Source organism: Chiroxiphia lanceolata, chromosome 1, assembly GCF_009829145.1.
Source record: "Chiroxiphia lanceolata isolate bChiLan1 chromosome 1, bChiLan1.pri, whole genome shotgun sequence".
NCBI classification, from domain to species: Eukaryota; Metazoa; Chordata; class Aves; order Passeriformes; family Pipridae; genus Chiroxiphia; species Chiroxiphia lanceolata.
The window spans coordinates 25,716,780-25,729,662 of NC_045637.1; the positions used below are offsets into that span (position 1 = coordinate 25,716,780).

A 12,883-nucleotide genomic window follows, 5' to 3' on the forward strand; every position below is an offset into this window, starting at 1 on the left:
TTTCAAAGTGCAGGTATACCCTGTATAGGTGGTTGTTGGTTGGTTTCTTTTGCCATACGGGTCTTTATAAAGGATCTTAAAAATAAATAAATATAAAAATAAAGATATCATGCCTGAAGCATGCAGTGCTGGCATACTAAAGGGAAGCTTATTGTGGTTTATTGCTGTCAGAGCACGTGCAGGGTAGTGGAAATTTGGGAGAAGGGCTTATTTTCTAATATCATTCATTTTTATAGAAAGGGAATTAATATGCCTAAAATTCACTTCATCTTTATAAAGCCAAATGATCTGATGGTACTACTGAAGTACCATCATAAATGGAGGGAACAGCACCTTACCTTTCTTATTCACCATTGTGCCTGTATCATGTGGGTACAGGCACATCTCTGCCATTGTGAAGTTGCTGTGTACTAATTGATTCCCTTTCCTGTCAGTTCTATCAGTGTAGCCTTATACCTAAATAAACACATCTTACAGAGTTAATGATACTGTATAGTTTTCACCGTGATAATGAAGAATCCGAAACTGCTTTGTAGCTCTTAGAGAGTGATCAGTGGTGAAGTGTTGTTAGATCTTCAGGCATTCCCATTTTGACATTTACTTGAATTGAGGTGACTGGGTAAGGTACCTACGTCTGGATGTATTTGTTTTTCACATGCTCAAAAATTTTAGTCTTAAATGGCCCAAGAAGCTCCACATTTTCAATGAGTGTTTGTTTTTTTTAATATGAATGAGTGATTTGAGATGAAGCCAACACTATTAGAGCTTAACTTAATATGGATCTTGCTGTGACCAAGATTTGACTTGCTATTTCATACCGAAATGGAATAAAAGGCAAAGTAAAAGGTGTTTTGAATCTATTACCTCCTTGAAGTAACAGCCTCTTGTAGCACTGACTACCTCTGCTGATGTGACCCCCTTCAAGCATCCTCATCTTTGTTTTGCTGTTTCAAAGTCGTCTTTTCTTGGTTTCCTTTTTCATCTTCAAAACAATTGCTTGCTTACCAATGTATCTTAAAGAGTACAATGGAAATAATACCCCCCCCTTCTAACATACCACAGATGTAAAAGAGAACAAGTGTATATAGGCAGCGAATTGTCCTTACAATCAGATTTTCATCTGTTCATGTGGTGCACACCTGTGGCTTGCTGGCATTGCTCTTGATTGGAGTGTGAGAGAGCTTAATAAAAACCAAAGCCTGGATGACAAGGAGAGACTCCATGGCACACATGGGTTACTTCACACCTCGTCAGAAAGTGAAGTTTGAAATAGCTGGTTTGGAGAGAGTTCTCTGGTGTGAGAAAGTGTGCATGGGTAACTCTGCAAAGGGAACCATTGCCCTACTCGTTGCTACCTTGCAAATAAGGCATTTTTCTCTGTAGGTCAGGTTGATTTGGGCAAGTTAAGAGCAGTGGGCGATTTCTGAGTGAGCTTACTTTCTGAGCCAGTAAGAGTGTCCTGGGCAAGAATCCAGCTTTTGAAGTACAAAGAAAATAACCCATAATCTATATAAAATGCTAGCGGATGGGGAAGGGAGGAAATTTACAGAGAATAACTGAGTTTGAGAACAACTGTGTTAAAAGTAGAATGTAGAGGGAGTGTGTGTGTGACACTAATATTTATTTTCATTTGAAAGTACGATCTTTGAAGCCTTTGAGGTGAGCAGAGGACGAGCTCTCGCAGTGATATTAGTAAACTGAAAGCAAGCACTCCAGCTGAAGTTCCTTTTCCAAAATTATTTTTTCTCCTAAGTTTGCAGAGTTTGGGTTCCTTCTCTGTGCCCCCCCCTCCCTCTCCCTCCTCCTTTCCCCCTAGTGTATTGTGGCTCTGATAACGTTAATGGGCTTTGCCCCACATGGAGCAGCGAGCGTATTGTACCACTGCTCACTGATCCCAGGTCAGTGTGATGCGTGAAATCAATTTATTTGAATCTCTTTGCCTGTATAGGAATTTGGCAGCGTGCCAGTTGTTTTCATTTAATGTTCTTTGTGTTGAACACAGACAAGCAGGCATGCTTTTGTACTCCTCTTTCTTCTGGGCTCTTCTCTTTTCAGCCAATATTCTATTCTGTGGATTTTTCAGAAAGAAGTAGCAATGTGTTGCCTTTTTAAAAAATCATTTTTGTTTAAATAGCCTCTAAAGAACATAGAAACTAGGTCAGTCACAGAGCAGCCCTGTGTAGGGTTTTCACCAAGTATAGGTGGTAACACCTGCCTTTTCCCATTTTTTAAATTTGGGAAAAAAAGAGAACACACTGGTCTATTTTTCTAATGCCTGATTCTATGATTTATGTCCTCTTGTAAGACAAAGACTCTTCAATAATGCTTAAATCAGAATAACTTTATTTCTAAATAAGCAAATGTCTGGCAGTTGGTTGGATAAATTGGCAAGACTTTTCAGAATCTTTTTCATTTTGAGTAATGACCTTAAACTAAACATTAATTTGGGAATCCCTTGCCTCATTTTTCTGTCTGTTCATACCCTCCCCCTGATAAATTTAATATTTTTGAATGGCTGGCTGAAGAACAACTACCCCAAAAGTACCCATTTCTTTAATTTTTTTCCTTCTTTTTGTGAAAAAGCAGCAAAGTGTGCGGAACAGAGCAAATAATTTAGCCCTTCTTAAATGGGGAGAGTGGAGGTGGGGAAAGGAATAGCTGCAGATATTTCCAGGAGGATTTGTTTTAGAGCCTGGTGTCAGGAGAAGCAGAGCAATAGAAGACTCTGCTGATGCTCGGGGTGGTTGCTGCGGAAGTTGATGTGCAGAACCGCGGAGCCGCGGCACAGGGGTCAGACTCGTACACATCAGCCCCGTTTCCTTGTTTAATTACCTGAAGAGCAAAACATCCAGGCTGGGAGTGTGTGAAAACCCAGTATCTCGAACAGCAGTTTGCTGCTCTGACATCCTGCGAGGCCAGCCCCGTCTGTCCGCAAACGTCAGGGCTGGTTCCTGACAGCGGGCTATCTCTGCCGGGCCTCGGTTCCTTCCATTCAGGAGGCATTGTGTGGAAGAGGGTTTGGTCAGGAATTTGAGGTTCCTGCCGGTTCTTCCAGCCCGGACAACCCTGTGACAGATAGGCTTGACTTTTTTCTTTTAAAGAATAATAATAATAATAAAAAATTGGCTCTTTTTAGTTTTTCCCTTGGAATTCTGGCATTGATATAATACTGACTAAAACAAACTTGTTAACCCTTTTGCTTCTGAATTTGTGCCTTTTTTCTTTTACTTGATTCTTCCTCCCCTTGCTTGACCTCTTTTTTTTCAGAGATCAAGTCTTCTGAGGAGCAAGTGGAGGTGTAGTTAGTGCTATGCAGCAATTAAACTTTTGAAAATGGTAATTTTTTTGTAGTTATCATCATACTTGGCATATTAAGTTTGTCATTTTCAGCATGCTTGGCAACAATATTTTTCTTCATCCCATGGATTCAAGCCAAGCCAGTGTTTGTTTCTGGCATGGCCCATTAAACAGTAGTGTCAGCTATCAACACTTCCATTCTCACTATTCGTCTGATTTTCTTAGATGTCCAGTTGATGTTCAATTTAAATGTTGGGGATAGGGTCAGTTTATAGCCCTTGCTCCTTGTAGCTGCTGTTTATTGAGGTCACGCAACAGACTGAAGGTGCAGACAGGGCTCTGTGCATCACTCAGGTTTGCATCAGTAGATTGAAAGTGTTCATTGGGATGTAAGCTCATGGTTACAGCTGGAGATACTGAATGTTATTTAGGCAAAGGCCTTGAATAGGTGTTTGGAGGTTTCTTTGGGTTTTTTTTTGTGTGTGTATGGTGTGTGTTTGTGAAGAATGATAAATGAAGAATATACTGTTATTTGTACAATTTTAATACTAGAGTTTATAGCATAGTGGTGTTAATCGTTGTACTGTCAGAACTTAAGATCACCAGTTACAAGTAGAGAGAAAACATAATTATAAGACTTTCCAGCAAAAATGAGTGTAGCATGTGAGTATTGCCTTTATTGTTGTGGGCAGAAGCTGTTCCAATACGATATTTGTGGTTATAGGAGTAGAGAAGGAGAGTTGAAAATTAACGAAGGTTTCATTTTGTTTCACGCTGAAAGCTTTCGGTCCAGTCTGTACAGTTATGGCAGCAGTCTTGGATAACATATTCATATGCTAGGGATTTGGGGTGCTTTGTAGGTGAGATTGAAATCTTTTGTGCAGTAACTTAGATTTTCCCTGCTATTCAATATTCAATTTCAATTGCTATTGCAATTAGGAATTTGCAATACAGATATAAGGGCATACTTTTCTTCTTGCGTACAAATATTGCCAGGTAAGGGTTGTGGGAACCCTTCATTGAGAGCTTTCAGCGCACATAAGCAGTTGGGAGTCAGCAATAGAGCAGTGGAACCAAAAGAGTCATTGCCATCTATTGTGCCACTAATCCTCTATCTGAGAAGGATTTGCAGGGGATGGTGCAACAAAAGAGCTGTTACAGTGTTATCAGATTGATAATCGTGATCTGATGAACTCTTAAATATGTACATAATCCTTCACCTTTAGAATCAGACCCCTCTCTTTATTACGAACTTCTTAGGCTACTCTGGTGTAAAGGTGCCTTTAAGTAAGTGGATACTTAGACATGTAGTTTTAAATGTCTTTATCCTGTCATACTGTAAAGAAGCTGTAATTTAAATAAGCATTGTGTGTTTCTATAGGATGAAATTCACTTGCCCTCTTGAAATTACTCAGTAGTTGACAGATGTCTTACTAAAATAAAGGCATTAATAGTAAATACCAATATACTGTACAATGGTACTGTTGTGATGTCACCAGCACTACTGCGTGTATAAACGTGTAACCAGATGTGCTTGAACTGTCCATGACCTGTAGCCAACCATTGCCCACCTCAACCAGCAGCACATTAAATGAAAGTTTTTCTTGGTCATGTGGTAATGACAACCATCACATTGTCTTTCCTCCTACCCATCGGGTGTCTAGTGCCTCTTTCAAAATGGCAGAAAATTATAGCCCTTAAACCATGGTTGCCACTCAAAAATGCCTCAAAGATAATGGTTTTAAGTCAGCACTTGCTTGAAAAATATTTATCTTGGCCATTGCTGCAAGTCTCTGCTGTGACAATCTTGCTTAAGGAAAGTTTTTGCGGATAATGGTTCCCAAGCTGGTTTGGGCTTTATTAAAACTGACACCTTGCATTGTACCCAAACACTTACTGCTGCTCTTTGCAGATGTTCTCCGTTCTCCTAGTATGAAATGGTGTAATTTGCTCTTGGTATGAAATTATACTTCATAATCACCTCTTCATTCTTCTCCTACTTCTCTCCTGAATGGCTACAATGAAGCACCATGTGTAGTACAACACAACAAGGTAAAAAGAAAATATGTTTAAAGGCCTATGTTCCTCAAGGCTCCTCTCAGTTCCTAAAGAAACAAAGATTTAGTTTGTTAATTTTCCTTAGCTCTTATGGTTAGAAGCAGTCAGATTAGAAGCACAAAGATTAGGTCAACACATTGTGCTTCCAGGAAGTGTGGTGTGCTCCTCTGATTGCACATTAAGTGGATCCCATTCTGGCTTAGTTTTGTAAAGGAAACCTAACAGGCACAGTGTTTGTCCCTCAGTGATAGAGAGTGCTGGTTGTTGCAATGTCGTTTATGCGTTAATTGTGGATAATATTTTATGATAGTGCTCCCAGTTTCAAATCCTGGAACTACTTCTAGCTTTCAGGGTTAGCAGAGGTGGGAGAGGATGACTGTCCAAGGCAGTTGGAACAGAGCACATGTCATGTAGTGAATTGGAGAAGGGAGATGTGCAGCAGGGTGAGGAGATGTTCTTATGAATTTAGGAGCAGATGTGATGGTAAAGAGAAAACAGAGGGGACTGAATGGAAGAGAGAAGAAGGTGATGGAAGGTGTAACCTAAGAAAACAATGGAAAGAAAACCTTCTCTTTGTCACTTACAGCGATAATGCTTTTCCATCATCGAGGGTTGAATGAGTCTGTGTACTGATTCGGCTCTGTTTCCAGATGCTGAACTGCATTAGAGCAGTTCACTTGGTAGTATTGCTTTGCCTTGTTAGCAATTACAGGGTCTGCCAGTGGATTGTTCTATTATAACTGTGAGAAGACTTATCCATAAAGAATCACTGTTCTGTTAGGACTTAGTTCTCTTCATGTAAAAATGTGCCCCCCACCTCTGTACCACTAGGACCCCCTCAGGCATCAGGGAAAGTAAAAATATTTGATGATGAGGTGGCTTTCTCACCTGGCTCTGGAAAGCAAATAATTTAAATGCGGAAATAATGCTTAGCTGTCCTAGATATGCTGCAATATTTATTTATAGCCCGCATTCACTTGCCCTCTTGAAATTACTCAGTATTTGATGGATGTCATACTCAAATAAAGGCATTAATAGTAAACACCAACATACCGTACAAGGGTACTGCTGTGATGTTACCAGCACTACTGTGTCTATAAACACATAACAAGACGTGCAGAACAGCCAGCTTTCCAGTCCATTACAGTGGAGGCCAGTGCAAAGATTTGCTACCTGATTTAAGACTAAGCTTTGTCTTCTCAGTACTTGTCAATTTGTTTTACAAGCACAACCTTATCCTTATATTGTTGAATATATATATATGTGTGTGTGTGTGTTGAATAATACTATTCTTTAATTTCCCTTATATGTCTGATGACTATTGTGGTTTGCAAATTAATATTGAGCTCATCAGGAACAATAGCTTTGTACGAAGACCCCTTTGAATGAAGTTTTTGTACCATTATAAATGTAGTAAAAAAGTACAAGTTGATCAATGCATGACAAAAGGGTGAAGAAAGGAGGTCAAGAGGTAAGAATATTTGCATATAAACCATTTTCCCCCGTTGAAAATGGCAGTACAAGCATAAATAAATGTTTTGTATTGCTGTGTATTTGCTCCACCTGGTGGATTTTCCTGAAAGTGTTTTTAATCTTCCTAATAAGGAGAAGCTGTCTGTAATTAAATATAAAAGATATTACCCAGAGTCAAGGCAACTTTTTTTTTTTTTTTTGAGTAGCAATAGCACTGCAGGCAAATTTGGGGAAATAAAATATAATTTGATATTTGTCTTGGCCACACTTGTTCAGTACAGTGATCTCTACGAGAGCGCAGCATTCCGAATCCATTAGTAATAACAGGTTATTCTTGGGCTCATTTAGAGTATTCTTGGACTCATCTAGAGATTAGTAATTGCTAAGTCCAAGTCTGTGGCTTGTGGGGACTATATGTGGTCAGTGAAAGCGACAATTTGCTGTGGCTTCCCTCTCTTCCCCCCCAGTTTTTGAGCCCCCTGATGAGAAGTAGTGTTATCAAAAAAGGAATTACTATGCTTAAGTGTTAGTGCTGTACATCAGTATAAAATCTGTCTGTCATTAAGCTAGCTTTGCAAACATTGTTTTCTTTGGAATTCTTAAGGACTTGGTTATGCTTTGATCATCTCATTGTTCTCCTTAGGTTATTTTTTTCCTTTAGAGTGTAATGGCTCCCTAACAGAAGGTGAAGTTTAGAAAATAGTGTCTCCATATGCAAGGGATTTGGAGACCTTTTTATTGTCTTTAAAAATGTCATTCATAGTCCTCATTAGCATTTATTGTTGCAAGCGTACAAGCAGAAAATGTGAAATTGGTATGTCATGAATAGCTCCACAGAGCTCTGGAGCCCTGAAATTTTGCCTGCAGTGTGGTGTGGGGCAGGCATTGAGAGAAAGCTGGCCAGATGGCTGCCAGCACAGAGCAGAGCTGCAGGTTTTTGTCTCTGGTGCTGAGAGGAGGGAAAGTTCACTGGAGCATACGCTATCACCCTGTGCGTTTTAACAAAACTAACTCGCCATCAGTCAAAACGGGGAGGTGGTGACATTGAAACAAAAGTTTTCAATATAATGTAACAGTCCTTGTCAAATGAATAAAATATGTTTAGTTAGTGTCACAAATATTGACATGTTACAAAGAAAAATGCAAGGCTCGAGTTTATGGTTAGTGGTAGATACGCTTTCACACACATATGCTCTCATGTTATCTTTATTATGAAGATCCTATACATTGAAAAGACATCGATTAGAGGTCAAAAGTAGGGTTAATATACTACAGCAGGAGGAGTTTCCCTACCCATGTTAAACGAGCAAACACTCTGAGCTTCAAGTCAAAAAGCATCTGATAGCATGAAACCCTTTTTTAGTTCTTCCCTTCTTACCCCTCCCCCTTCCCCCCCTTCTTCTTTTTGTATCTTAAAATATGACCCTATTTAAGCAGGAACAGATATTCTCATCCAGGCTTCTCTAGGTCACACTGACTGTGTTCTTTCTCTGTTGGTGAGACAGCATCTTCAGTATTTTCTTGTGTCCTTTCAGAAATAATATCTAATCAATATCAAATTTTCTAAAGTGCTTGAGTGATGTCTATGCACAGATGGTGTGGTAATTTCCTTTGAAGTCAAATGATGATAGAAATTAACAGTCAATTCTGATTTACTTTGCCCATATTATAGAAAATATAGTATTTAATAAAAATACGAGGCAAAAATTGTTCAGGCCAGATCAAGTGAAAGGAGTAGACACTAAAATGGGTACTTATATGTGAGTTTGTCCATGTGAGTGTTCTTACTAAAATGTATATATAGAGCAAAAGAACATGCATTGTTTAAGACCTGAAGCCTATGCTGTCTCTCCCATTCTAAGTCAATTAAATTTTGTGGAACTATTCTTCCATGATAGGTCTTTATGTATATTTTCATCATTTTAAAACCTGAAATGTCACTGGAATTTCTGACAGTACTCAACAAGAATTAATGTCTTTGGTTCTTTTTTGATCAGAAAGTAGTATGCAATCTAGGCTGTTAAGTCTAATCCACTGTTAAGGTTGCCTTTTCTTAACAGATGATTTAAAATACTCTTTAGAGTATTACTGAAATATGGATAAGACGTATAAGTTTTCTTAACTGAAAAGACATGAATGCTTCCTCATCTCCAATGAATTTAATCCAGTACTCAGTGTAACCGGATGAACAGTTTGTCTTAGACAACCAAGAATATTTTCTTCCCACCTTGGTGACTGTAGGTTTCAGCTGCTGAGTATTTGATTTGTGTAGGTAATCTCAATTAGTCTGTGTTTCCCAGAGCAGTGTATGTTTTAAATGTCCCATTTGTCTTTTTTCAGAAGTCCAGAAAGCCTTGCCAATAAGGAAATGCTTAGGGAAATGTTTAGTGTTATCTGGCAAATGTTTTGTGTTGCATGCATTCAGAGCTGCTGTTAACAGATAAGCACATATCTTATTGGAATATATAAATTCTATTTCCAAGCAAAGAATTAGAAGGTTGTAAAGAAGTGCCTTTCTTGGATAGTTTGAGCCTTTTGTGGTAGTGCAGTAAAACCAAGGAAGGCTAGGTACAATATCATAGAAAAAGTAGCACTGAGGGTACCCATTACAGGCCTAGGTGGGCTACCATTGCACCAGGCATTAGGAGATACTTGGGCAGCAAGAAATTAGTGAGCCTCTCCTGAAGGTGTTGCCTTTACTGTACTTTGGTTGGACAGTCAACTGAATAATGTTCAGAAAGCATCCAGAAGTTGTCATCCCCAGTCCCTCACATGAGCTCTACAGCTCACACATTAGGTGGGTTTGCCCTGTCAGTGGGATGCCTTAAGAAAACACTAATAGCTTCCAGCTGGGTGGAAAATCAAAACGTTTTTGGGCTGACAAAACTAGTAGATTTGAATTTGAAAGCCCAGCTAATGCCTCCATTTTTATTTATCACTCGCCCATAAAAGATTATTTTCCAATATGTCAGCCTCATTTGGTGGCCAGTGGTCTGAAAGTGAAAGTGGAACAAGCAAGCGGGGAAATCTGGACATTAGTGAGTCCGCCCTTTCAAGCTGGTGTGCCACTTTGTGGAATGGCCTTCCCTGAGATTGGGGGGGTCCTAATGACCATTCATCAATGCTCGTTGACTGATCATTGAGTGCCTTCTCATTCAGTTTATCAAGTCTTGCACATAAAAAGTCAGAATAAGCATTATTCAGCTTTGTTAAAGCCAACTAGGAGTAAAATGCTCCATTTGAACCCATTTTGCCCTTGGTTTTTCACTTTGTTAATGCAGTCCTGCTTAAATGAGTGCTTTTATTGGGTCTGTTAGAATATCTGAAACTATTAATTCTCTTGTATTGAATAGCTGGTGGCAGGCCAGAGCAGATGGGGTAGAAAACTATTTGGTTGGGTGTATTGCTTTCAATTAGGATCAATGAGGTTTCAGCTCCTTTGAATTAACTCACTTAATACCCACTGTGTGAAGTCACAATGTATCACAACAGTCTGCTATAAGTAGAGCGGTAAGTTGAGAAGTCCTACAGAAAAGCTTTGAGTTAAATTCTTCCTTCACTGTTAATAGAGAGCTTTCATTAACTACAGATGCGTTTCAGTGGACTTCCAGTCCCTGTTATTAAGCTGGGTTTGCACAAAAGGCAACCTCTGTACTTTTTAATGGTGGTCGTTTGGAATTTCTCTTTTCCATCTGATCCATGTCTTGGATCTGATATCATCTTATATCATCCACTGCATAAAAATCTTTTTTCCCCTCCTTCAAACATATCAACATGGAGACTGGTTTACCTTCTTTACCCATGTTCAAAATAAGAACTTGCAGAGGGTGATATAAAATTATTTTGTAAAGCATTTTGAGTGATTGTCAGAGAGGGAGCTGATGCCCACCTAGGATGGCGTAGCATAATGTACACCGTAAAGAAACTGGCTAAAGATGATCTTCTGGTTTTCCACTCTCTTTGTATCCCTTTCACTTCGGTATTACACCTAACATCGACTCTTCTGCTTCAGCAGAATTGTTCAGTGTTAAAACCACTGCCTTTCTTTTCTTGGTGGAGAATAAAGACGTTTTACAGACTGTACTGTCTGCCTTTGCTTGGCCTGAATTTGGCTAAAATTTCAGACCTGGTGCAAAAACTTTTAGGGCAAGCTTTAAGTGACTGCATTAAAAATGGGGGTGGGGAAAGTGAATAAATATCCACAGATATTTATTCAGGGAGGACTGCCAAATGAGTTGCAGCCTGCCTCAGTGTATTAAATAATGAGAGGGGAAAACTATTCATGCAGCTGGCTGCTTGAGAAAATGCTGAAGTAGTCTCAGATGCACAGGCATTCTGTTAGCCCCTTCCATGAGCAGACTTCTAGGTGAGAATCTCCAGGGATCCAGGTTTTGTTGACGTGGATCAATTTAAGTGGCAATTACTGTAGTCAGATAACAGCTTAAAAAGGCTTTTTACACTCAGAAAAAAAGATGCATAATCGCGCAGCATATGGAAGTTCAATTTCGTGAGCCATGGTCTGTGGATTTACAATGCACTGATATTAAGACCTTCTTTTAAGAGTGAATATTGTTCGGTGTTATTAAAATGCGTCATACCTTTGACACGTTACTTTCTACTCTGAAGCTGATTCAGGCTGCATCTATGTTGATGAAAGGTTGCATTTCCAACTGTGAAAATGTTTTTCCTTTCATGTAGAGTACAGAATTACAAAAGAAAAACAACACAGCACATACAATACTAACTGACTGGTTTTAAATGCATCAAATAATAAAACCATAAGGACAGTAAATTCTTTAAAGGCCTTGTTGGCACAGACTTTTCTTGTCTCCCTTTCCCTTGCTTCTCTCCCTTTGCCCTCTCTGCTTTTCTTCCCTTCATGAAACAGGGCTGTCGTGAAAATGTTTTCATGTTTTGGTGTTTCTCTTGGGCTCTCTGACACTCAAAAATCCATTATAGAGATTTTACAATAGGTATCTGATGAAGATGAAGAAAAGACCTGCCTCAAGTAGCAGACATGTTAGGATGTTAGTGCCGGGGTGTTTATTAAGGCAAGGGAAGCTACTCCTTTTCTTCTTGATAGTATTAGATTTGCCAGTCCTGTGTTTGTAGTCTCTCTCCTATTTAAGTGAAACTTAAGGATGTCACTTAGATAGTGTTAGAAAGTTATTATGGAAATATCAGTAAATTAAATGTCTCATTTTCTTTAGAGTGGGAAATATTAATGAGATCAGTCCGGACATTGGAAGGACTGTTACTTTCTGTTTAATTTTGCATGTGTGTCCTTTTCCTAAATAGATTTTTATCAGGCTCTTGGCAGCTAGAGGAAAGAAGAGGAAGGCCTAAAAGCAGAGTTGTCTCTGCTTGATAGAGGCAGAAGTTGGCATAACACAAAATCGGGGGGTGCACAAATAAGTACACGAGGACAGACCTTACACTGACAAGATCTGACTGGGAATTGTTATCTTTCCATAAAGGATTTGAATGTATACTGCAAAGCCAAAGTCAGAACCAGGACTTAGATGCTAGTTGCTGGAGAAATGGTCATTACTAAAGGGAGAAGCTTTTGCAAGTGCTGAATGGGAGGAGAGTTTTAAAAAAGACGATATTTTTCCTTGTGCCTGGAATTTTGTGCAAGGCTATACATGCTACAGAAGGCATGCAAGTCAGGCGTGTGTTTCTTCTGAGAGGCAAAGATGTTTTACAATGGACTAAAGAGGGACTGCTGAGAAGAAAATAGCCAGCTTTAGATAAAGCACTATAACAAAGACTTGTAGTTTTATGTATCATAGTGTCCATTAAAGCTTAATAGGGAAGACTGAATTGAACCTAGGCAGGCATACCTTATTCATGTGAAGGATAAACATTTAAGGGGTACCCGAAATCAGAAATTGGGAGGACATGATTGTTTAGCTTTTGAAAAAGCTTTGCAGGGAAGATTTTGTTTTCATCCCCCATGGATCACCATGCAAGGTAAAGGAGAGTAAGCTGCAAATGTTTGGAACATATCAATGGAGGAATCCCAGGGGGTTAAAAGCACTATAGTAAAATATAA

At 39.1% G+C, this 12,883-nt stretch overlaps 1 protein-coding gene across 6 annotated transcripts in view; it reads left to right on the forward strand.

The window, feature by feature from the left end:
• Positions 1-12,883, forward strand: part of RUNX1T1 (RUNX1 partner transcriptional co-repressor 1) — a 112,191-nt gene that overhangs the window by 21,226 nt on the left and 78,082 nt on the right. The window lies entirely within an intron of this gene.